This window comes from Lithobates pipiens, unplaced genomic scaffold (assembly GCF_037356315.1).
Source record: "Lithobates pipiens isolate NorthernLeopardFrog02 unplaced genomic scaffold, aLitPip1_a1.2 Scaffold_23, whole genome shotgun sequence".
NCBI classification, from domain to species: domain Eukaryota; kingdom Metazoa; phylum Chordata; class Amphibia; order Anura; family Ranidae; genus Lithobates; species Lithobates pipiens.
Window position 1 is genome coordinate 140,950,506 of NW_027507785.1, and position 24,920 is coordinate 140,975,425.

A 24,920-nucleotide genomic window follows, 5' to 3' on the forward strand; every position below is an offset into this window, starting at 1 on the left:
GGAGAGGAGTTCAGAGGGAGATATGGACCAGCAGATAGGGAGGAGAAGCAGGAAGAACTTAGATTGCACAGGAGGGACAAAGCAGACTGCGAATGTATCAGGAGGGAGGCATCAACCATGTACGGTCACATCTGGCGCTCCCAGGACGCCGACACATGGCTCCGCATTGTGGGCTTTTTTTAACGTATCCGCTGCTGACAATAGTGTTGCCATCTGCAATCTTTGCAGTCAACACATAAGTCGCGGTAAGCCCAACACTCACCTAGGGACGACCACCTTAAGAAGGCTGCCATCACCAAGCCCGGTGGGAGCAACGGAACACACAAAGCCACACTCCAGGCTCTCACCGTCCAGCCTCGTCTTCTACTTCTCCTTCTCCTCTCTCCTCACAATTGTCCTCCACTCCACCTTCCATCACGCCATCCTCACGTTTTTCTGCAAAAAGGCAGGCTTTCGTGGGCCAAATGTTCGAGCGTAAAAAAACGATGACGCCGGATAACCCTCTTGCCCAACAGTTGATGGCTGGCTTGTCAGAACCGATAGCCTGCCAACTACTGCCATGTAAACTGGTGGACTCAGAGGCCTTTCAAAAATTTGTGCCCATTGGAACACCACAATGGAAGGTCCCAGGAAGGAAGTATTTCTCAGAGAAGGGCATCCCAGAGCTATATGGCCATGTTCAGCAGCAAGTGAATGTATCTCTGGCACACGGTGTCGGTGCCAAGATACATCTGACCACAGACACGTGGTCTAGCAAACACGGGCAGGGAAGGTATATCACTTTTACTGCCCACTGGGTGAACCTTCTGATGGCCGTCAAGCATGTAACCCGTGGCACCCGTGTAGATTTGGTTTTACCGCCACAGATTGCATGCAGGCCTGCCTCTTCTTCTCCTCCTCCTACTCCATCCTCCTCCCTCTCCTCCTTGGCTGATTCCTCCTTTTTCGCTGATAGCGTCTCTTCCGCTGCGTCGCCCAAGGCCCCCAGAACCTATTCGACATGCCAGGTGAGACGTTGCCATGCTGTGCTGTGTCTGTTGTGCCTGGAAGCCAAGAGCCACACTGGCCCTGCACTCCTTTCAGCTTTGCGTTCACAGGCAGATCAGTGGCTAACACCGCTCAATTTGACAGTTGGTAAAGTGGTGTATGACAATGGTGCCAATCTGCTTAGCGCATTGACACAGGGCAAAATTTTGCACGTGCCATGCATGGCACGTCTTAAACTTGGTCGTGCAGCGATTCGTTGTCAAATACCCTGGGGTCCAGGACATCTTGCGGCAGGCAAGGAAAATCTCGGCCCATTTCAGAAGATCTTACACGGCCATGGCTCTCCTTACTGAAATTCAGCGGCGACACAATCTGCCGGTCAGACATCTTATTTGCGATTGCCCGATGCGATGGAACTCAACCTTCTATATGCTTGATAGGCTGCTCCAGCAGAAACGTGCAGTTAACGTCTACCTGTACGAATTCTGCAGCAGAACAGGTTCTGGGGAGCTGTTTTTTTTTCCACTGCGCCAGTGGCTACTCATGCGCGATGCATGCAGACTTCTGAGGCCATTTGATAAGATCACCAAACTGGTCAATCGCAGCCATGGTGCAATCAGTGACATGGTACCTTTTGCCTTCTTTATGGAGCGTGCATTGCGTTGCGTCATGACAAGTCAACAACAGGAGTCTGAAGAGGAGTCAAAGGAGGATGGTGCCGGGGCGGATGAGGAGGAGCAAGAAGCATGCTTTAAACCTTTCTGGGATCCCTGTTGTGCGTGGATGGGGAGAGGAGAACGAGGAGGACAACATTATCCTGGATGATGAGCAGGAGCCAGGCCACCACACCACTTCCAGTTTAATGCAAATGGGGGCCTTCATGCTCCAGTGTTTTAACAGGTGCGCTGGCAGAGGAGGGATTCCCACTCCCAGAGAAAGAGTTGAGAGTACCAATCCAACAGCGCCTGCAAGAAGAGGGCGGTTTGAAGATGTAATGGTGACTTCTGATATGAGGTTATTCTTTCAGCCGACCCATCGACAGGTCTCATTCGGATCCAGCATCAGGGAACGCCTAGACCGGCAGGTGTCCGACCACATCGGGTTAATGGCCGATGTGGACGCTCTGAGGAGTGATGAACCCCTGGACTACTGGGTGGGCAGGCTTGACCTCTGGCCAGAGCTTGCCCAATTTGCAATGAAACTGTTGGCTTGCCCCTCGTCCAGTGTCCTGTCCGAAAGTACGTTCAGCGCAGCAGGGGGGATCGTGACCAATAAGCGCACTCACCTAACTCACGACAGTGTTGACTACCTCACATTTATAAAAATGAATGAGGCATGGATCTCGGAGGAATTCACCACATGTGACCAGTAGACCATGTATATTTCTATAAACAATTTATTTTATCGAGCACACAGAGACTTTTTTTTACATTTGGCTCACTTCCTCGTACAAAAAAAGCACACCGTACTATATGCCCGTACCCTCCTGTTTGAAGAGGTTGAGCGGTGTCATATTTTTGGGGCCCAGCAGCAAGTTGCTGGTATCAGTGCTGCTGCCAGTGCTCTCTATCACGGTGCTGGTGTCAGTACACTCAATCACGGTGCTGGTGTCAGTGCTCTATATCACGGTGCTGCTGCCAGTGCTCTCTATCACGGTGCTGGTGTCAGTACACTCAATCACGGTGCTGGTGTCAGTACACTCAATCATGGTGCTGGTGTCAGTGCTCTATATTACGGTGCTGGTGTCAGTGCTATATATCACGGTGCTGGTGTCAGTGCTATATATCACGGTGCTGGTGTCAGTGCTATATATCACGGTGCTGGTGTCAGTGCTATATATCAATGTGCTGGTGTCAGTGCACTCTACCAATGTGCTGGTGTCAGTGCACTCTACCAATGTGCTGGTGTCAGTGCACTCTATCACGGTGCTGGTGTCAGTGAACTCTATCACGGTGCTGGTGTCAGTGAACTCTATCACGGTGCTGGTGTCAGTGAACTCTATCACGGTGCTGGTGTCAGTGAACTCTATCACGGTGCTGGTGTCAATGAACTCTATCACGGTGCTGGTGTCAGTGCACTCTATCACGGTGCTGGTGTCAGTGCACTCTATCACGGTGCTGGTGTCAGTGCACTCTATCACGGTGCTGGTGTCAGTGCACTCTATCACGGTGCTGGTGTCAGTGCTCTATATCACGGTGCTGGTGTCAGTGCTCTATATCACGGTGCTGGTGTCAGTGCTCTATATCACGGTGCTGGTGTCAGTGCACTCTATCACGGTGCTGGTGTCAGTGCACTCTATCACGGTGCTGGTGTCAGTGCTCTATATCACGGTGCTGGTGTCAGTGCTCTATATCACGGTGCTGGTGTCAGTGCACTTTATCACGACGCTGGTGTCAGTGCACTTTATCACGACGCTGGTGTCAGTGCACTTTATCACGACGCTGGTGTCAGTGCTCTCACGGTGCTGGTGTCAGTGCACTCTATCACGGTGCTGGTGTCAGTGCTCTATATCACGGTGCTGGTGTCAGTGCTCTATATCACGGTGCTGGTGTCAGTGCTCTATATCACGGTGCTGGTGTCAGTGCTCTATATCACGGTGCTGGTGTCAGTGCACTCTATCATGGTGCTGGTGTCAGTGCACTCTATCATGGTGCTGGTGTCAGTGCACTCTATCATGGTGCTGGTGTCAGTGCACTCTATCATGGTGATGGTGTCAGTGCACTCTTTCACGGTGATGGTGTCAGTGCTCTATATCACGGTGCTGGTGTCAGTGTACTCTATCACGGTGATGATGTCAGTGCACTCAATCACGGTGATGGTGTCAGTGCTCTCACGGTGCTGGTGTCAGTGCCCTATATCACGGTGCTGGTGATCATCTCCTGCACCCTCTTCATAGTCTACCCTGACCTTTCCTCTCCTACATTGCCTTCATGCACTCCTGAGTCCTGATTTGTCAAAATTTCACAGATAAAAAAAAGAATGCTTGTAGTTGTCGATCCCAGATTCACTTCATACATGTGTTATGTCAGTGGCCATGTGGTGGGACTATGTGTGCACAGCTAGTAAGTATTTTGTGGCTGGAAATATGACCTGTAGGTTTTTAAAGTTCACCTGCCATTGAAGTCAATGGGGCCTGCTGAAAACGTTGCGGTTCGTGAACTTTTGGCCGCGTTCGCGGTTGGCATTCACAAAACGTCCTGTCAGAAGTTCGTCCATCTCTAATCTCCAACTACAGGCCAAAGATCGAAGTGTATTTGAATCCACAAAGCAACAGTTGTTTTCTAAGCATATGTACCTGTGCAATGTAAACCCTACAATTTTAAATGTCCAAGTCCCTGGCATGATTAGTGCTAACAAACATTGGGGGTTATTTATGAAAGGCAAATCCACTTTGCACTACAAGTGAACGTGCACTTGGAAATTCAGTCGCTGTAGATCCGAGGGGGACATGCAAGGAAAATAAAAAACAGCATTTTAGCTTGTACACGATTGGGTGATAAAATCAGCAGAGCTTCCCCTCATTTCATATCTACCCCTCAGATGTACAGTGACTGCACTCTCAGGGAAATTTTTAAGTGCAGTTTGCACTTTTAGTACAAAGTGGATTTGCCTTTCGCAAATAACCCCCATTAACATCAGTCTCTGGCTGTAATGAGCTTCCAATCTAAAATCCAAAATGAACTTTCTTACATTAGAGACTATTTTTACAGGAGCCAAATAAAATGCCAGCATGTCTTTGGAAACCCACACAGGGAGAACATATAAACTTCAACACAACCATTAGCATGTTGGGGAATTGAACCAGCAATCCTTGTGCTACTAGATAGAATTGCTACCCACTTAGCCAGCAGGCAGCCTCACACATGTTGCCTGCATCTCTGTGGTGTGAACCAGCCCTAGGTCCATAGCCCTGATCAGCGTAACAAGCAATATACAATAGATTGGCCTAAGTATTGGGATGCCTGCCTTTAAACGCACATGAACTGTAATGGCGTCCCAGTCTTAGTCCGTAGGGATCAATATTGTGTTGGCCCTCCCTTTGCAGCTATAACATCTTCAACTGTTCTGGGAAGGCTGTCCACAAGGTTTAGGAGTGTGTCTATGGGAATGTTTGACCATTCTTCCAAGTGCATTTGTGAGGTCAGGCACTGATGTTGGACGAGAAGGCCTGGCTTACAGCCTCCACTCTAATTCATCCCCAAGGTGGTCTGTTGTGTCAAGTTCCTCCACCCCAAACTTGCTCATTCATGTCTTTATGGACCTTGCTTTGTGCACTGGTCCAAATCATTTGGTGGAGGGGGGATCATAGAGGGGATCATAGTGTCGGGTTGTTTTTCAAGGGTTGGGCTTGGCCCCTTAGTTCCAGTGAAGGGAACTCTTAAGGCATCACGTGGAGCTAAGGCGGGGGGTGGGGGGAACCCGCCACGTGGAGCTCAGGCGGGTGGGGAGACCCGCCACGTGGAGCTCAGGTCGGGTGGGGAGACCCGCCACATGGAGCTCAGGCGGGTGAGGAGACCCGCCACGTGGAGCTCAGGCGGGTGGGGAGACCCGCCACATGGAGCTCAGGCGGGTGAGGAGACCCGCTACGTGGAGCTCAGGTCGGGTGAGGAGACCCGCCACGTGGAGCTCAGGCGGGTGAGGAGACCCGCCACGTGGAGCTCAGGCGGGTGAGGAGACCCGCCACGTGGAGCTCAGGCGGGTGAGGAGACCCGCCACGTGGAGCTCAGGCGGGTGGGGAGAGGAAACCCACAACATGGAGCAATGGGGGGGGGGGCACCACGTGGAGCTCAGGAGGCCCACCAGGTGGAGCTCAGGAGGGGGGGGACCAATCACGAGGAGCTCAGGATGGGGGGAAAAACCCACCATGTGGAGCTCAGGAGGGCACCCAATAAAATGTATTAAAAAGCAGCAAGAAACACATTAATGACGCACCTGTGTTACCGATTTGATGCTTTGAGTCGCATGACCTATCAAACACACGCCAACATACCCCCCCAATACATATGAGAGATTGCAAGGAACCCATGAAATTGGGAATATTTTCTTACAATGCAAGAAAAAGGTGTTCCCAGAACACCAGATTAATAAACAATGAAACCCTGAAGCCTACCTACAGCAGGTAGGCTGTGTTCCCAATATGTATCTCACAGCGTGATTTTAGCTGGTATGTGTCCCTTAAATTCCTGCAGCCTGAGAATGCATGCATTAATATCTGTGTGTCCAGGTAGCCGACGGAGTACAGCACTGCACACACTGCTCCCACCATGTACAGAGTAAGAATCTCTCATATTGGTGGCTCAGTAGTCTGCACTGTTGATTTGCAGTTCCAGAATCTTTAGCTAGTTACCATCACACATGGTGCGCATGTTTGTCCTTCCTTTTCTGTATAAGGTTAGCCATACATGGGTAGAATTTAATTTAAACTTTTGGAAATACCCTTGGGCACTTTTTAAGCTTATAGATCGGAATACCCCTCTGATGACCCCCCCCGTGCATATGTGAGGGGGGAGGGGGAGCTGGTGTTCTGCCCAATTGAGTCCGACCATCGATATGTGTCCGTTCCGTACTGCGCATGCGCAGTACGGAGCAGACGAAGCTTCGGAAAATCTCCGAAGCTGAACGGCGCCTGCGCCGTGAGTGGAGGAGGTAGCCCCACTATCCAAGCGGACATAGGGTTTAGAATTTTAGAGGGCCCCTCGCGGGCGAGCTTCGCTCGCCACGCTTCGGGCTCGGCCTCGCTGCGCTCGGCTCTTTTTTATTCTAACTCTATGTCCACTTGGATAGTGGGGATAGAACCTGGACTCACGGCGCAGGCGCCGTTCGTCCTCGGCAATTTTCGGAATCTGTGCTCCTGTGTACTGCGCATGCGCAGTACGCAGAGGACAGCATCTGATGGAGGACCCTATTTTACAAGACACCGGCGCGGCCGAAATACCTCCACCTCCCCCCGCCAGAGAATCGGCAGATCACCACCAATCATCATCATTGTAATGTGAGGGTGGGAGGGGGAGCCGGCGCGGCCGATCCCCTCCCCCTCCCCCCCACGAGCAGAAACGGCGGGCGCTCCGTACCCGCGAGGGGAGAAAGGGAGCAGGCGGCAGCCGACTACTTCCACCTCCCCTCACCAGGAGAATCGGCGGCCGCCCTGCCGATCACCCCCTCCCCCGCCACCACGTGAACAAGGGAAGAGAGGATCTAGCGGCCGCCGAACACCAGAGGGCTCTTAACAGCTCCTGGTGATGGCCGTGTAATGGGAGCGAAGCCAGCGCCGGCCGATCGCCCCCTCCCCCTCACACAGGGAGAATCAGCCGGCCGCCACGCCGGTTTGTGGAGAGAGGAGCTGGCGGCCGGCTTTCTAGGGAAGCTAAAAAGCATGAGGAGTGGGCGGGCAGGGACAGATGCACCCCCGCTCCCCCCTGACATGAACGCAGGCGGGCGGCATGCTATTCAGAGGGAGCGGAGGGTGGAGAAGGATGGCTGGATGTCTGGATTGCCGCCACCCCCCACCAACCACGCAGCTGGAATATGGCTGCAAATACCCCCCTTGACAGACGGCAGAGCGGCCTCCACCCAGGTGAATGCAAAGATGGGGGGGTGGGGAGCCCGAAACCGGAAAACCGCCAAGCCCAGACAGGCTTTTCTCTTCTGCTGCCACCCACCCAGAAAACCTACCGACACTGGCCCTGACAGAGGAGGAGGTTTAAATAGCCCTCTCAGGCTCCTCCTACAAATACAGGCTGGCCTGCGGCCAGCCTTACAACTTATACCAATATATTTTGGACAATTTCATGCTCCCAACTTTGTGGGAGGGTGCCTTCCTGTTCCAACATGACTGCACACCAGTGCACAAAGCAAGGTCCATAGGAATGTGACTGGACTGCCTTGACTGAGTCCTGATCTCAATCCGATAGAGCACCTTTTGGCTGAATTAGAATAGAAACTGCGAGCCAGGCCTTCTCATCCAACATTAGTGCCTGGCCTCACAAATGCACTTCTGGAAGAATGGTCAAACATTGCCATAGACACACTAAACCAGGCTTTAACAGGCTTCCCAGTCTTCCAGAAGTTGTTCTAGCTGCAAAGGGTGAGCAAATTTTAAACCACGGACTAAGACTGGGCTGCCATTAAAGGTCACGTGTGTGTAAATTCAGGTGTCCCAATACTTTTGGCTAGATAGTTTATCTGGCAGGATTTACAAAGGTGGTGGAACCCTCCTACACATAAATAATATGTTTAGATATAGTTTTAGGACCTGGGAGATGGGACAACTTCTCTACATGAAGCTGCACGTTTGAGAATCAAACCCAGACACTCAGAGATTCTAAGCAGAAGTGCTAACCTCTAAGCCACAGAGCTGACACAGAGGAGGACCTCCTACACATAAATACTGCATTTCTTTGGATAGACGATGGAATTACATTACTCAAGAGTTATTCTTCTTGATTTATTTTGTGATATTTGGTGGTTCTTTGTGGTTGAGTGTATAAAAACAAAATAGAAGCAGCAACAATGTTGCAAGGAACATTTATTTCAGAGAAAGATACATTTCATTTCAACATTAAAAGTATTATTTCCAAATAATCATAGTTTGAACCCAAAAAATGTGATATGTGTACCAACATCAGAAATTAAAATGTAATTCCCAAAAAATTGAGGATAATATCACTATTCAATACTAATATCACTATCCACTTCCCACCCGGCCAATGCGTATATACGGCCGGGTGGGAGCCGCCTGCTCCTGATAGGACGTTTGGGAACGTCATTCAGGAGCAGCGGGATCGCGCGCGCGCGCGCCCGCGCAGCGGCGCGATCCCGATGTGCTCGTGTCACCCGGACACGGCACATCTCAGATCGGCAGGAGGGCTCTGTGATTGGCCCTCCTGATCACATGACGGCCGTGTCCAATCACGGCCGTCATGTGATGTAAACAAACAGCCGGTTGCTAGGCAATCGGCTCTCCTCTCCTCACACGGAAGTCACCGCTGAGGAGAAGAGAGCAGATCGCTGCAGCCGGCTGATGATCAGTGAGTATGGGCTGCTTTTTACAGCTTTTTACTCACTGATCATCAGTGTAGTGTACACACACAACACACCACACAGTACAAACACAGTCCCCACATATGTCCCCAAAACACACATGTCCCCAAAACATACATGTCCCCAAATAATAAAAACACATGTCCCTAATAATAAAAACATGTCCCCCACATATGTCCCACTAAAATCACATGTCCCAATGATTATCTGCACACATATGTACGTGATCACCTGCACACATATGTACATGATCATTTGCGTACATATGTCCGTGATCACACAAACCAATTATTATACACTTAACGGAATTTTTTTTACCAAAAACATGTAGCAGAATACATTTTGGCTTAAATTTATGACAAAATTTGATTTTATTGGATTTCTTTTCAAATAGAAAAAAGAAAATATAGTTTTTTTTCCAAATTTCCGCTATTTTTGCGCTTATATCGCAAAAAAAAAAAAAACGGAGTCGTGAATAAATAACACCAAAATAAAGCTCTATTTGTGCGAAAAAAATGATAACAATTTCATTTGGGTACAGTGTAGCATGACCACGCAATTGTCACTGAAAGAGCGAGAGCGCTGAAAGCTGAAAATTGGGCTGGGAAGGAAGGGGGTGAAAGTGCCCTGTATTGTAGTGGTTAAGAATGTTAGAATGTGGAATGTTTTGATGTTTTGGTAAAATATATTTTTTTCTGTCACTTTCACTTGTCACTCTCCATCTCACAAAAATCGTTACCCAAACTAACACAGGTGTTTTTACAATCCACAAAAAATACCATTGCTGATGCAAATTTAAAATGATTCACAATTTTTTGTGCATGTTATTATTTCCAAATGATCATAATTTGAGCTAAAAAAATGTGATATGTGTACCAACATCAGAAATCAAAATGTAATTCCCCAAAAATTGAGGATAATATCACTATTCACTGCTAATATCACTATACACTCACCCACATAGAGCCACCAAATATCATATCACAGAATAAATCAAAAAGAATTACTCTTGAGGAATTCCATCACCTGTCCAAAAAAAAATGGGATTTTTATATACAGTTTACCTGTAAAATCCTTTTCTTGAGAGTACATCACGGGACACAGGAGCTTCATTACATAGTGGGTTATATAGGCACCTCTGGTGATTGGACACTGGTTGACCCCAATTAAGAAGAATTCCTCCCCTATATAACCCCTCCCATCTGGGAGGCACCTCAGTTTTGTAGCAAAGCAATAAGAAACCACGTAAAAACCCATGAGGGGCGGAAGCCCTGTGTCCCGTGATGTACTCTCAAGAAAATGATTTTACAGGTAAGCTGTATATAAAAATCCCATTTTCTTGATCATACATCACGGGACACAGGAGCTTCATTACATAGTGGGATGTCCCATAGCAATGCTCAGATTGAGGGGAGGGAGACACAGATCATAAATATAGACCGCCAGGGACCGGAGGACCTAAACTGCAGCCTGCAGTACACTGCGCCCGAAAGCGATATCCTCTTGCCCTCTGACATCCACCTGATAGAATCTGGTGAATGTGTGGACTGATGACCAAGTCGCAGCCTTACAGATCTGAGCCAGGGAGGCCTGGTGATGCACTGCCCAAGAAGCACTAACAGCCCTAGTAGAGTGCGCTTTCACCCGAAAAGAAGGAATCTTCCCCTTTAAACCATAGGCCTGAGAAATAACTTGTCTGATCCACCTTGAGAGAGTGGATTTTGACGCCGCCTGGCCCTTTCTAGGGCCTTCCGGCAGAATAAATAAACAATCAGTTTTCCTTAACTGAGAAGTTGCTTGAAGATAAATACTGATTGCTCTAACCACATCCAAAGTGTGTAAAGATTCTTCTTCTGTGGACTGAGGGTCCGGAAAAAGGGATGGTAGGATTACATCCTGATTCAAATGGAAACCCGAAACCACCTTAGGTAGAAAGGACCTGTTGGGACGCATGACCACCCGATCCTTATGGATAATTAAATACGGCTCCTTACTGGAAAGAGCTGCCAACTCTGATACTCTTTTAGCCGTAGATATGGCTACTAAGAAGACCAGCTTTTTAGTCAGGAGAACTAAAGAAGCCAGATGCAAAGGTTCAAATTGTTGCCCCTGTAAGGCCGAGAGAACCAAATTCAGATCCCATGGGCATACCGGAGGTTTAACTGGTGGTTTTGTCCGCATAGCCCCCTGCATAAAAGCCCGTACTAGGGAATGTGATGCAAGCGGCTTTTGAAAAAATACTGACAGGGCCGAAATCTGCACCTTGATAGTGCTTATGGCCAAATTCATTTCTAGGCCTGACTGGAGAAAGGCCAAGATTCTGTTAATGACATACTTTCTAGGATGCCATTTCCTGAGTTCACACCAGGAAACATATGTCCTCCAGATCTTGTAATAAATAAGCCTGGAGGCCAGCTTTCTGGCATTGACCAGAGTAGAAAGGACTGGCCCCGAAAGGCCACGGTCTCTCAGAATGTGGGTCTCAGCAGCCAAACCGTCAAATTCAGACTGCGTAAGCAGGATGGTAGATTGGACCCTGTGAGAGCAGATCTGGCCGGAGAGGGAGGGTCCATGGCCTGCCTACTGCCAACTTCATGATTTCTGCGTACCATGGTCGCCTGGGCCAAGCCGAGGCCACCAAAAGGACCGACTTTGTCTCCCTCTTGACTCTTCCCAGGAACCGCGACAGAAGCGGGCTCGGGGGGGGAAGGCATAGATCAGGTTGTACTGATCCCAGGGAACTGTCAGAGCATCTGACCCCTGAGCAAGTGCGTCTCTTGTCCTTGATACAAACTTGTCCAGCTTCCTGTTGAACCTGGATGCCAACAGATCTACGTCTGGAGTACCCCACTTGTGACATATGTTCTGAAACACGTCGGGGTGCAGAGCCCATTCTCCTGGGCACAACTGCTGGCGGCTGAGAAAATCCGCCTGCCAATTCTCCACTCCTGGGATGAAGACTGCAGAAAGACACGGAACATGCTTTTCTGCCCAGACAAGTATGCGATTCACCTCTTTTTGGGCCACCAGACTTCTGGTACCGCCCTGGTGATTGATATAAGCCACTGCTGTGGCATTGTCGGACTGAACCCGAACCGGGAAACCTCGCAGTCTGTAAGGCCACTCTATGAGCGCCATGTAAACTGCCCGGATATCCAAGATATTTATGGGCAGTAGACTCTCGGTCGCAGACCATTTCCCCTGCGAGCATGTTTCCTCCAATACAGCTCCCCAGCCTGTCAGGCTGGCATCTGTTGTGATAATCTTCCATGGGAGAGGAAGAAAAGTTTTGCCCTTCAGCAAATTCTTGGTTTGTAACCACCAGACAAGACTCTTGCGTGTCCCTGGGGATAGACGCATAGGAAGATCCAGAGATTGGGGCTTCCTGTTCCAAGCCGCAAGGATGCATCCTTGCAGAGGCCTTGAGTGGAACTGGGCGAATGGGACGGCCTCTGACTGCAACACCATCCTCACCGAATTGGTGCCGGAAAACTACAGGATCCTAACCGAACACCGGATAGGGAAAAAAGGAGGAGGCCTAGCAGTGATCTTTAAAGGTCACCTGGATCTCACTAAACCATCATCTCAGAACCCAGTGTCTTTTATGGAAACCCTGACGCTACATTTTCAACCAACACCCCATGACACCACTCATATTCTACTGTGCTACAGACCACCGGGACCAAAGTCCAATCTTCTTTCACCCCTCACGGAATCCTTTGCAATGCACACCCTAAAATTCAAAAATTTCCTGGCACTCGGAGATTTCAACCTTTGGGCAAACGAGCCTAAAGACCCCATCGCGACTGCCTGCATCAATCAACTAGAAGAACTGGGTCTACAGCAACTGATAAAGACTCCCACGCATGGGTCAGGACACACCCTGGACCTCATTTTCAAACAGAACATCGACGTCAACATATGCGACAACATAACTCTGCCATGGACGGATCACCACGCCATCAAATTCAAAATCACTACCAACATCACCAACGCAAAACGGAAACCTGTAACAACGCACTGGGCCAGATCGCATAAAAAACTGTACTCCGAAGCCTTCAAAACCACTCTGTCCAAAAAAATAGCTACAATAACCTTAAACCACTCTACGGAGGAAACACTCAACTCCCTGAACAAGGCATTACTGCAATCAGCAGACTCGGTAGCACCAAAACGCAGGGCTCTCATCAGGAAGAAAAATGCTGGATGGTTTAATAGCTCCCTCTCCGTACTAAAGCAAGAACGCAGAAGAGCGGAAAGAACATGGAGAAGAAATCCCACCGAGGAAAACCTATTTAACTACAAAGGTCTGACAGAGAATTATCGGAAAGCAATCTTCAAAGCCAAAAAGGACCACTTCTCATATACAATCTCAACGGCCGCAAACCAACCACGGGAACTGTTTAAACTGGTTAATCAATCAATGAATCCGGTGTGCCTAGAACCCCCAGAAAGCGAATCCCAGGATTACTGTGACAAACTGTCAGATTTTTTCATCGATAAAGTCAAAACCATCAGGGAAACAATTTGTCAGAAGAAAACATCCGACCTCAGCCAGCAAATACATAAAGAGGATGTCCGCACCAACATACCGCAACAGCCAAAATTTTCACTATCCCCAATTACCGTAGACACCGCAAAAAACATCATTAATAAACTGCGTGACAGTACCTCACCTATTGACATCATCCCCACAAAACTACTGAAAGAATGCTCCGACATCGTGGCTCCAACCATAACCCACCTCATAAACCGATCATTCCACGAAGGGATTGTTCCCAGCATCCTCAAACAAGGCATCGTCAAACCTCTACTCAAGAAACCAAACCTGGACCCTCAGGATCCAAACAACCGTAGGCCAATTACAAGCCTCAACACCATTTCTAAGATCATGGAGAAAGCTGTAGTACATCAGCTACAACTTCACCTGGATACTCACAAACTCCTGGACCCGCTGCAATCAGGCTTCCGCCCGGGTCATGGAACAGAAACAGCTCTCCTCAAGATTTGGGATGACGCCCTCGAAGCGGCAGATGACGGAGAGCCGTGTCTCCTCGTACTGCTAGACCTAAGTGCAGCGTTTGATACAGTAGATCACAATACTCTACTCGTCCGCCTCACAGAAGTAGCCGGAGTCCAAGACATAGATCTCCATTGGTTCGCGTCCTTCCTAGGAAATCGGTCACAGACAGTGAAACTAGGAAAATTCCTCTCCGAAACTCGGGCAGTCACCTGCGGAGTCCCTCAAGGCTCTCCGTTGTCACCCGTTCTCTTCAACATTTACATTCGCCCACTCCTTCAAATCATCAGATGCTCAGATCTCTGCTTCCACTCTTACGCTGACGACACGCAACTTTATTTCCGGATCAATGGAAAAAAAGATCACCAACAACAACTTGAAAACTGCCTCAAATCAATAGAGGACTGGATGACCACCAACTCCCTCCAGCTGAACCAATCAAAGACAGAGCTTCTTATCTTACACCCAAATCATAAGCCCGCAACCAAAACCTCCTGGTCTCCACCAACCGTCTTTGGGCAGACTATCTCCCCAAAGACCAAAGCCAAGAGTCTTGGGGTTATTTTAGACGCACAAATGTCAATGGATGCGCAAATAGGAGCAGTAGTCAGTCGATCTCACCATCTGCTGCGCATGCTTCGCAGACTCATCCCTTTTATCCCAAAGAATGACAAAGCAGTGGTAGTTGGAACAATCATTAATTCACGACTGGACTACGCAAACTCGCTTTACATAGGATTACCACAATATCAACTTGCGCGATTACAACTGATCCAAAACACGGCGGCAAGGCTGATAACAGGAAAAAAACCCTGGGAATCCATTTCTCCTTCACTGAGGAGCTTACATTGGCTAACCGTGAAAAATCGGATCACGTTCAAGACCCTTTGCCTCACCCACAAATGCGTGCATAGAGAAGCTCCGCAATACCTAATGGAGAAAATAAATCATTACACACCAAACCGCAGTCTTCGATCAGCCAACAAAAACCTCCTCCTCGTGCCCAAAGCCCGGTATAAATCCAAGGGGGATCGGAGATTCGCTGTCCAAGGGCCTCGGCTATGGAATGCTCTACCAATCAACATCCGCCTGGAAGAAAATCACCTGGCTTTTAGGAAAAAACTCAAGACCTTCCTCTTTTAGCAGATGATCAAAGCTCGCCACAGCGCCTAGAGGCGATTCAGTTCGCATTGTGCGCTATATAAGTATTTCATTCATTCATTCATTCATTCGAAAGAGGCGACCATCTTCCCTAACAGTCTCATGCACAACCGAATGGAGGAAGATCTTCTGCCCAGAATCAGGCACACCAGATCCCCAATGGCCAAGGCTTTAGCCTTGGAAGAAACACCCTGCCCTGAGCGGTGTCGATGATCATACCTAGGTATTCCAACCTGGTAGTCGGTTGTAGGGACGACTTTTCTAGGTTTATGATCCAACCTAGGCGTTCTAGGTGTTCTAGCGTTTTGGTGACGCTGTGACTTAGGAACGCTGCTGTTTTCTCCATGAGAAGCAAGTCGTCTAGATAAGCCATGACGGCTATGCCCTGAGCTCTTAGGTTTGCTAAGAGAGGGTCCAGAATCTTCGTGAAGACTCAAGGGGCTGTAGCAAGCCCGAACGGCAAGGCCACAAATTGAAAATGGCGCCGCTCTACCGCGAACCTTAGAAATTTTTGGTGTGTGGGAAAAATTGGCACATGGAGATATGCATCCTTGATATCAATTGATGCCATGAATTCTCCCCCTTGCAGGGAGGAGACCACAGTGCGGATTGACTGCATTCGGAAGGACCGGATGTGTAAAAACCGGTTCAGATCCTTCAGATCCAGGATAGGTCTGACACTTCCATTTGGTTTTGGAACGGTGAAGAGATTTGAGTAAAACCCCGAACCCTGATCTTTCGGGTTCACTTCTACTATCACACCCTGGGATAGTAACTGATCTAAGGCCAGAAATAGCGGTTTTTGCTTTACTGGACCCCTGGGGATCCTTGACCTTAGGAAACAAGAAGGTGGAATCTCCTGAAACTCTAGCTTGTATCCCAGAGATATCGAAGGGATTACCCACTTGTCCTGGATCTCTTTCCGCCAGGCTCCTGCAAACTGCAGGAGCCTTCCCCCCACTCTGCCGAGCGGGGGCGCCCCTTCACAAGGAAGATCTTGGGCTTTGCTTGGCAGGCTTTCGCCCCCAAGTCTTTTACTGCCCCTGGGCTCTGCCTTGAGCCTTTCTAGTAGAGGAGGGCTGAGAAGGCCGTCGCCACTGCTTAGAGCTTGATGCTTCGGGAGAGAGAGCACGCCTGAATGACGGACGTTGGCTCTTTTTGATTGGAAGGAGAGTAGATTTTACCCCCTGAAATATTTTGGACGAATTTATCCAATTTTTCTCCAAACAAACTTTCCCTTTAAACGGGAACCCAATCAAATGCTTCTTGCATGACAGCTCAGCTGCCCAATTCTTTAGCCATAGGGCCCTTCGCATGTGTACCAACATAAGGGACAAACGTGATGCTTGTTGGACAGCATCCAAAATCGCATCAATCATAAAGCACAGAATATGAGGCAGTTCTGCATAATTTTCTACTTCCTCACTGGGAAGGATCCCAAGCATCTGCTTAACCTGTTCTTTGAGGAACTGACACAACCCCACGGCTGCGACTGTAGGTTGCACCACAGCGCCAGTCATGGAAAAGGAGGCTTTTTAATAAGGTTTCCAGCTTCTTATCAGTTGGATCCTTTAAATACCTGCGCAATATCCAAAGGACAAGTCAGGTTTCATTCACGCAAGAAACAGCCGCATCAACAGATGGGACCCCCCACTTCTTGGTGAAACTTTCCTCCAGAGGATAATGCAAAGAAAACCTTTTTAGGAGGAGCAAACAGTTTATTGGGATGTCCCCAATCCTTATACAACAATTCATCCATTAAGGGATGAATTGGAAAGGAATAGGCAGTCTGTGGGGCTTTCCTGACTCCCAGGGAAGAAACAGAGGATGTAGCGACTTCAGCAGCAGGCATTCTGAATGTGGTACGCACCAATTCAGTATAATACTGCACCTGCTTTCTGAGTGCCTGGGAGGAGGGGACTATCTCCTCTTCCTCTGACTCATCCGACTGCTCATGATCCCCATCCTAAGATAGGGATCTCTCCTCATTTTCAGAAAAATCATCTGAGAGAGGAATTTCAGCAGAGGGAGGGGATCTACCCCTTTTCTTGCTATATTTCAGGGAAGCAGAAATAAAATTCATTATTTTCTCTTCAAAACCCTCCAATGTAGCCCTAAGGGAGTATCTCAGTGACATAAACTGGGGCTGACACATTAGGAGAGGCTGCAAACCTGACAGGTGCACTGACTCGTCTTGAGAGGCTGGCTCCAGTCTTGCAGGGGGGGATGGTAACTTACAGGCACCCTTTTAGAACCCCTGGACCTAGGCGGTGATTTACCAGTGCCTTTGCTACCTCCCCCTGAAACCCTCATACGAGGAGACATAGTCCTAAGCTATAAAGCAGAGGTACTAGTACAAGTGCAATCACTGTTGTGCTTAAAGTCTCACAATAATATATATGCTTAAACTGCCCAACCTGATGCTGAGTAGGTGTCTAGGTTTGCCTGGATCCAATTCCACGGATGCTTACTGCCCACAGCTCCTGTGTCTCCACTTACAGCCCCCTGACGCTCTGGACTTTTTACAAACTGCCGCCTGGCGCCTGTGCATTACAGCGCTGTGCACACTAACGTGCATGGCTCACAACCACACTCCCCCCTCCTCCATTAGGCCGGGAACGCGCCCGGTGCACGTGCACACGCCCGCGCGCGTGCACGAGGACTGCGGGATCCAGGGGGGGAAGGAGAACACCAAACGGGGCTGCGTGGGACCCCCAAACTACGTGGGACCTCTGTTTACCTTGATGTGGCAGGGACTGTAATGGAGACGTGAGTCAGCTGGAGAACCAGGCTTCACTGAGCGTGTGTATTGAAAGGCATGTAAGTATGCATCAGGCTGCTCTTACTCCCTCTAGTGGTGGAAACCAGGTAAGACATACAACTACTCACAATGAAGAAATCCATTCATATATTTAAATATACAGGATGACTTCCTTTACCTTTCCTCGCCGCAGGAATTGCTGAACCAGACAAATTCCAGCCTTCACCCATCACGGCGGGTATTGTTAGCCAACCTTCAGGTTTATTTGGGGCTCCTTCTCGGAAGAACCTCCCACCTGGGCCATGTAGAAAGCTCTGCCAGAAACTTTCGTGCGCTCTGTATAAACAGTACACCAAGTCTGGTTCTCCCAGAGCCCAGTCTTCCAATGGAGAGGACTTACAGGCAAAACCTCGCTTCTTCGGATGACGAGGCCCGGGTACCATACCATCTTGGGAGTCAAATATCGGCCCGAGGTATGGATCCGGTTTGTTGTAGCCCTTCGGCCCTCGCAGGGACCTGCATAGAGCTAAAGTTTTTACGTGACCATCACCATAGACACTGGCGAAAAAACTGAGGTGCCTCCCAGATGGGAGGGGTTATATAGGGGAGGAATTCTCCTTAATTGGGGTCAACCAGTGTCCAATCACCAGAGGTGCCTATATAACCCACTATGTAATGAAGCTCCTGTGTCCCGTGATGTATGATCAAGAAATTTGGTATTTATGAGTATTTCTGTGTAGGAGGTTCTCATATGTGTCAGCTCCATGGCTTAGATTTTAGAACTTCTGCTTAACATCTCTGAGTGTCTGGGTTCGATTCCCAAACATGCTGCTTCATGTAGAGAATTTGTCTCATCTCCCAGGTCCTAAAACTATGTCTTAATGTAGTATTTATGTGTAGGAGAGTTCCACCACCATTGTAAATCTAGCCAAAAGTGTTGGGATACCTGAATGTTATAACACACACACACACCATTTAATGGCAGCCCTGTCTTAGTCAGTAGGGTTGAAATTTGATTTGGCCCATCCTTTGCAGCTAGATCAGCTTCTGGAAGGCTGCAAAGCCTGTCCACAAGGTTTAGTGTGTCTATGGCAATGTTTGACCATTCTTCCAGAAGTGCATTTGTGAGGCCCGGCACTGATGTTGGATGAGAATGCCTGGCTCTCAGTCTCTACTCTAATTCAGCCAAAAGTTGTTCTATCGGGTTGAGGTCAGGACTCTGTGCAGGGCAGTCAAGTTCCTCCACCCAAAACTCGCTCATCCATGCCTTTATGGCTCCTTCCTGATCTCTCCTGCCAAACATTGGCAATGAGGAAAGCTTTGAAGCCACGTACACAACTCCTGCAATCAAAGCAGATTAAGTACCAGTGGCGATTCCCGTTGCACCTTCGAGTACACCATGAAGTTAAAACCGCCATCTTTTGCATGATGGGAGACCTACCTTCTTTCCTCAGCACCCTGGAACTTCCTCAAGTCGCATTGCCAGATTGGCCATTCTCATCGACCACCCCGGGGACTGCCCTTTACCCCACAATGGCAGAAACCGGGCTGCAAACGTAGTTCCAGACCCTCCCAGCAACATGATCCCAACAATTGAACTGCTTCAGAGGGCTATTTTGCCCTATTTTTCTTTTCTCTCTACCAGGGACTTCCCCTGAGCCTCAACTAGGCCTTTGAGGGTCTGACTAATTACTCCTTACTTACTTACTGCTTTGTTATCTGGAAGGTTATGACTAATTTTGTGATCCCCGTGAAGCCGGGGTGCAGGGGGCTGCTCTGTTCTGTGGTCCTGCCTCGCACTCCCCCTTAAGGGTTTCTATTTTTCTTTTCCTCAGTGCCATAATGGACACTGTGGAGTACACACTCAGTAGAAGGTTTTTTTTTTATCCCTTACTATTGATCTTTTGGAGCCATCTTTTTTGTTATGGTTCTTTTTTTTTTTTTCTTTTTAACCTGTTGGGCCCATTCCCCAATGACACTACATGTAAACTTCACACTGTTTGCTTCTATAATTATTGAAGTGTGGGAACGTGGACATGCTTGCGATTATCCATATTGTATATCTAAGGTCATTCAGACATTTGTCCTTTTTCTTTCTCCTCTCTTTCATCTCTCATCTGCCTTCTTACTTTATCTACACCCCTCTTTCCTCCCCCCCTGTCTCCCCCTCCCTTAAAGCGGGATTCCACCCTAAAGTGGAACCTCCGCTGATCGGATCCCTCCCCCCCCCCCCGGTGTCACAATTGACACCTTTCAGGGGGGAGGGGGGTGGAGATACCTGTCAAAGACAGGTATTTTCACCCACTTCCGGGCATAGACTCCCGTGGGAGTCTACGCCATTTCCTGCACTGCCGCGCTGTCTGCTGGGACACACACGGGTCCCAGTCACAGCGCGGAGATTTCCTATTGCGCATGCGCAGTAGGGAACCGGGAAGTGAAGCCGATTCGCTTCACTTCCTGATTCCCTCACCTAGAATGGTGGCGACAGCAGCCGAGAGCCGAGCGATCAATCGGCCTCGGCATCGCTGGAATCCCTCTTTAAATACATATCAACCCTGTCCCTCTCCTTAAAAGAAGCTGTTGTCTGAACCATTAGCCATACACATGCCGTCCCACACCCTCTTAGGCCGCGTACACACGCGGGGACTGTTCGCTCAACTTTGTCCGTCAAACAGTTTCAGCGAACAGTCCGCTCAAAATTAGCATGGACGGACTTGCCCACACACGACGAACGAACAGTTTGCTGAAACCGTGCGCGATGACGTGAACGGGACGTACGACGGGACGGAAAATACGACGTCCTATACACTGCATTACAACTTTCGGCGTGTAAATCCTTTCTGAGCATGCGCGGAACTTAGTTTGACGAACAAGCCTACACACGAGGGGACTGTTCGCTGAAACCAAGTTTCAGCGGACAGTTTTTCGGAATTTCCGAAAAACTTTGTTCAGCAGACTGTTCGCTGAAACTGTCCGCTGAAAGCCCACACACGGGCGGACTGTCCGCCGAAACACTGTTCAGCGGACAAAGTTGGGCGAGCAGTCCCCGCGTGTGTACGCGGCCTTAGACTTCCTATGGCGAACGACAGACCGATAGCTCTAGCATCCTTTAACTGTAGGGGTTTTAATATGCCTGAGAAGCGGAGCCAGACACTCTACCGCTTTCATAAAATGCATTCCAAAATGTTGCTATTGCAAGAAACACACTTTTGCACAGGTGATATATCAGCCCTGCGTAATAGATATTACCCACAATGGTTCCATAGTACTAATCCTCAGGCCAAATCCAAAGGGGTATCTGTTGCCTTTCATAAATCTTTTAACCCAGAGGTACTCGACTCCCTTATCGATGGTGCAGGTCGTTACATATTTCTGAAGTTGAAACTAAACAATCTTATTTTCACAGTGGCTAACATCTATGTTCCTAACGTGGATCAGGCTTGGTTCCTCTCATCGGTCCTCACCAGACTGTCCTCCTTCGGGGGTCCCTCCTTTATCATCGGTGGAGATCTTAATGTCACATTGTCCCCATCTGCAGACACATCCTCGGATAAGTCCTCTGTTCCCTACTCAACACTGACACGTATAAAATCACTGTTACACTCATCCCATCTGATGGATGTCTGGCGGGTCCAGCATCCCACAGAGAGGGACTACAGCTACTACTCTATTGCACACAATTCCTATAGTAGACTGGATCACTTCCTCTTTTCACAATCCTTGTTAGACCCTTCCTACAATCGTTGATCGGTCACATAATTTGGTCTGACCATGCCCCAGTCTACCTGACCTTAGCCCTCCCTCCTGCGCTTCGCAAGGGGACGAAATTTGGAGACTCAATGACAATTTACTACAGGACTCTGTATGCGTCGCTGATGTCTCTAAAGCCATTAAAAATTTCATAGTTGATCACTCCTCGAACTCCCCCCTCAACCAATAGGAAACATTAAAATGCGTGACATGGGGAATTCTCATACAGCATGGCTCTCGCCTCAAGAAAATTAGAGCTGACGATATACGCAGACTCCTTGCCACAATTGCAGAGTTTGAACCCATCCATAAGCGAGTCCTGGACTCTGCTACTTTCGTCCAACTCTCCAATGCCCGTAGAGACCTACTCCAACTTCTAGATTTGCATTCCCTGATTGCTAGAGATAAGGCGTGCAATCACTCTTACTAATTTTCAAACAAATGCGGTAAACACCTGGCGAGGACTATTCACCCCAGACCGCCTCATCACTCTATCCCCTTTATTGTCCAACCCAACCAAGACAAGACATTTAATACATCCGGTATTTCTGCATCTTTCCAACAATACTACTCGCAACTGTACAACCTTCCATGCACAGGCCTGGACATCCAACCCTCCACCACTGGTGATCCCATCTGGGATTACTTCGCAGAGACAGCATTACCCACCATTGATGTGTCAGATGCCCTAGAGCTCGATAAGCCCTTGTCCACTTCTGAATTCCTACAAGCCATAAAAGATCTAAAAACAGGAAAATTCCCAGGACCTGTTGGATATACACCCCGGTTTTACAAAACGTTTGCCCCCCAACTGGCGCCCCTTCTAATTAAAGCCTGTAACTCAATCGATAACTCCAACCTCCCCTCTAAAGGACTCCTATCTGTCAATATATCCATTATACCTAAGCCGGGCAATGACCCATCCCAATGTAGTAGCTATCGGCCCATCTCCTTACTTAACATAAATCTTAAGTTGTTCACAAAAAGTAATAGCCACCCGCTTGTCCCCCCTGCTCCCGAGGGTGATACATAATGATCAGGTGGGGTTTGTCCCCGGCTGAGAGGAGAGGGACAACACCACCAAAACAATACATCTCATATCCCTGATACAGCGCAAAGGCCTGAGGGCTTGCCTTCTATCCTTTGACACTGAGGAGGCTTTTGATACGGTCAGCTGGAGATTCCTGCAGCTGTCTCTTGAACAACTTGGGCTTGGGTCCTCCTTTGTTACCAAAGTAATGTCCTTGTACTCCCAACCCTCGGCCACTGTTCTAGTAAATGGTACTATGTTGGAACCTTTTGATATTTCAAATGGCACAAGACAGGGCTGCCCCCTCTCCCCCCTCCTCTTTGTTATTATCATTGAACACCTTGCCTGTGCCATACGCCAAAACGCCTCCATTCACGGCATACAAACGCCATTACAGACTATCCCTCTATGCCGACGACCTCCTGGTTTATATTCAGAGTCCACACACCTCACTACCATCTCTACTTTTGAAATTCCGTCACTTTGGCACTTTTAGTAATTTCAAACTTAATATAGCAAAAACAAAAGCTCTTAAGATATCCCTTACTGCCTCTACTTTATTCCTACTGAAATCCAACTTCTCATTTCATTGGCAAACAAAAGGGGTTTCATATCTTGGAGTCATTCTCCCCTCCAACCTGACCAACTTATTCCCCCTAAACTATGTCCCCCTACTCTCCTGCATACAGAAAGACTTAGAGGTATGGGGAGGATCCTCCTTGCCATGGTTCGGGAGGATTAATACCCTAAAAATGGACACCTTGCTCAAACTCTTATACCTCTTCCAAACGATTCTCATCTTAGTTCTCAAATCTTTCTTCAACACCTTACGATCCCTAGCCATTAGATTCATTTGGAATTGGGGGCTCCCAAGAGTTAAGTTTAACCTACTCACTCTCCCGAAGATGCAGGGTGGGGCAGGCCTTCCCGATATTGAGACGTATTATAAAGCTGCCCATATGGCACGTGTCCTGGAGTGGTTCCCTCGCCCATTCCAGAAGGCTTCGGTATCAATAGAGCAAGTGTTTTCCCCTGTTGACCTCCGGGCCCTTCTCTGGGGTTCCAAACATGACTATACTCGCCTGCCCTCCCTCTCACCATTGACATTAGCATCCCTTAAACATTGGTACAATAGGGGCCTTTACACCGTTCTTTCTTCTGACCCGAGTCCCTTGACATCTCTTTTCGACAATCCTTCGTTTCCACAAGGGGTTGGAGCGTCAACTCTGTGGTCCTTCAAACCTTCTGAATGGCCTCAAGCTTACTCCTTTGTACACCAATCACAGGGGACCCCGGTTTCGCAGGAGACACCCTGTGACTGGCTTACTGCCCTACATTTGTCTATGTACACCAAACACCTACACTCCTCCTCCCAAATACACCACACATATACCGGTTTTGAAGATTTGTGTTCCCTTCAGGAAACGCCCAGGCACCTTCTTTCATCCCTATATAGTTTGTTACAGGCCTTAACACATGACCAATTGCCAGGTTACACGAGGATGTGGTCTGCGGACCTGGGTAAGGACATTTCCAGACCAGAATGGCAAACATCTTTCCACTTTACACATAAATCAATGATTTCTTGTTATTCTCTAGAAAATAATTATAAGATCTTATCTAGGTGGTACAGAGACCCTGCCACTCTGCAAAAAATCTTTCCGTCTTCTCCAGCCACCTGTTGGCGTTGCGATGTCTCTTACCTACATGTCTGGTGGGACTTACCTACATGTCTGGTGGGACTGTGAGTAGATTTGCCCCTTCTGGACTCAGGTATTTGGATGCTACAATTTTATTTATGATAAGAAAGTACCGACCTCCCCAAAGATTGCCCTCCTTTCTATATTGCCCAAGTCAATCAAATTCGCAAAAACAAAACGGTTAGAATATTATTCCAAATTCATAATTCCGCACTTATAGGTGTTATATTATATTTATGGCAAGCTTGCAAAACATATTTGGCTTCATGATTAATCTTGTTCGATAGGCCATGGCCTATCGAACACACACTTTCAACACAGACGGCGTGGAAGCCGAACGGAACGCTCGCAACCTATATCTAAAATTGTGAGTAGTTTTAAGTATTTGTTTAATAAATTGATTTATACGGTATCACACTATGGATGGTCCTCTCTTTTAACATATACATACTGTGGCACACTCCACCTGGA